This window comes from Octodon degus, unplaced genomic scaffold (assembly GCF_000260255.1).
Source record: "Octodon degus isolate 3935 unplaced genomic scaffold, OctDeg1.0 scaffold00121, whole genome shotgun sequence".
Taxonomy (NCBI): Eukaryota; Metazoa; Chordata; class Mammalia; order Rodentia; family Octodontidae; genus Octodon; species Octodon degus.
This window is the reverse complement of record NW_004524697.1, coordinates 770,248-772,526: the sequence shown is the minus strand read 5'-3', so window position 1 is coordinate 772,526 and position 2,279 is coordinate 770,248.

Genomic DNA, 2,279 nt, shown 5'->3' with positions numbered 1-2,279 from the left:
AATGATCACTGTCCTGTAGAGAAAAGAAAAATTGTATACTAAGGGAAATTGTGGATTGGTACCTTGTGGTCAACTTGATACAACCAGCTGAATTGAACTAGCATGGTACTGGGTCTGGGAGCCCCACCTGAGGATTGTTGCTGGCAGCATAAGAGGCAGAACTGGGGGAGCTGTTGGAAGCTGTTGATTCTCCTAGGTTATTCTGCTAGGTGACCTTGTCATCCTGACTTTCCTATTGAACTTGACTGTTTTTGTCTGAGGAGGAAATTGGGATCTTCATTGTCACTAAGGATGGCTATGTTTCATGTTGCAGGAACTCTGGTCCTCATCTTGAGTATCTCTTCCTGGCTCTGGAGGGCAAGTTGGTACACTGATCAGCCTCATGGAGAAGCCTGAGTATTTCCTGATAGGAACTCAGCTTCATCGCTGAAGATGGCTGTGGTGCCTTTTGGGGACCTCTGGCACTTACCTGAAGCATTGCTTTCTGGCTCCATGTAAGACTTCTCAGCCTGTCAGCACAGATCCTCTGATCTACTGGCATAGACTTTCTAGCTTCCAGCAGTGACTTTTGGGCCTTTCCAGTGCAGATCTGCGCAGCAGGCCTATGCTAGACATTGTTGTGGGCTCTAGGCCTCCAGTTGGACTTGTGGGAAGCATTGTTATGGGCTCTATGTTTTCAGCTGGACTCAGTCAGGATATTAGGAACCAGGCCCTGAGTTAGATTATTTGGTCTTTAGTGTGTAGACAGATTTCCTGTACTTCTTGTATATGATTCTTTGGGTGATTCCTTATAAAATAATATTATAAAATGTGTCCTATATTATGTTGTTCTTCCTTAAAGAGCCTCAAGCCATGACAGGAATCAAACATGGCATGGGGGCACATTTCAGAATTAAATGCCATGGTCTATTATACTTCATTGAAGTTTGAAGAAAGACTTAAACCAGATAAGTCGTTAGATAAGCTGGTATCTCTAAGGAAAAGAACATTCTTAGGCAGATGCAAGAGCCAAGAGAAAGAAGCAGTAGGAAGGGGAAGGGGGAAGGAACAGTGAAGGGGAGGGGAGCGGGGAGAGACAAGAGTACACCAGTATCAGTGGACTGCCATGAGTAGGGGGCAAGAGCCACAGGAGAGAAGTTTAAATTGGTAGGTTGGGAGTATCAACCACATAGGGCCTGTAAATGCTTTAAGGACTTTAGGTTTCATTCTAAGTAAATAAGTAAAAGTGAAGATGCTCCAGAGTTTTGAGTAAAGGTGTGATAGGAAGATAGCCCTGCTACAGTGCCAAGAGTAGATTTACAGAGACACAAGGAGGAGTTGTATGAAAGCCACTTCATTAACTCCAGGGACATGCGGTATTGCCTGGGCCCAGATGTCTAGGAGGAGATGATTCAAAGGGATCAGAGTCTGAGTGTTCTTTCAAGACTGAGTTATGGGATGTATGGGTGGATGGATGTAGGGTGTGAAAGAAGAAGATGGTGTCTCCAAAGAGCTTTATTGGAGTAAGTTCAAGGGAGCAATTCTCATTAATTGAAGACAAGAATGTGCAGGAAATTTAGGGAAGAAAATCAGGTTTGGAATGTTTTTAGTGGCCTGTGTTGTAAGCATTTAAAAGAAATGTGGAATTGATAGCTATGTACACAATCTTTAGTAGACATGTAAGGGATACAAACATAAATTTGGAAACATGGTGGTATTGTAGAACTACCAGACTACATAAAATTTCCAGAGCATGTACAGAGAAAAGAAACAGGAATTAAGTCTCAAAAACACCCTAAAATGAGAAAGTCTTGGAGGAAAAGGAAGAGAACAGAAGGAGGAACTGGTATTGATCTTGATCATGTATTTTACAGATTTCTAAATTTTCATGTTGTTTCCATAGTTTGTCTGCTAATTCTTGTGGAGTGATCATTTACAAGGAAAGAGCCCTGTCTTCTAGTTGAAACATGTATTTTGTAATTTCTCCTCTTTGTCTTTTTACATTAGCCACAATCCCCAGTCCCTTATGGAAAGCATGTTGCTCTCATAGAAGTAACAAGGAATAATATTGACGAATGCAATATTATCAGTGAAAGTTTTAGAAAATAGCTTTTATAAACTAAAGATATGTTCTATTTTCTAGTTTTATAAGAGATTTTACTTCATAGACATTCTCTCCATCGAAATGGTCAATTTTTTTATATCTGTTGTGATTAACCTTGATATAATTCCTTCTGTTAATTTGTTTCTTAACTCCAGGATAAATCCTATTTGATCTTAATATATCAAAATTTTAACAC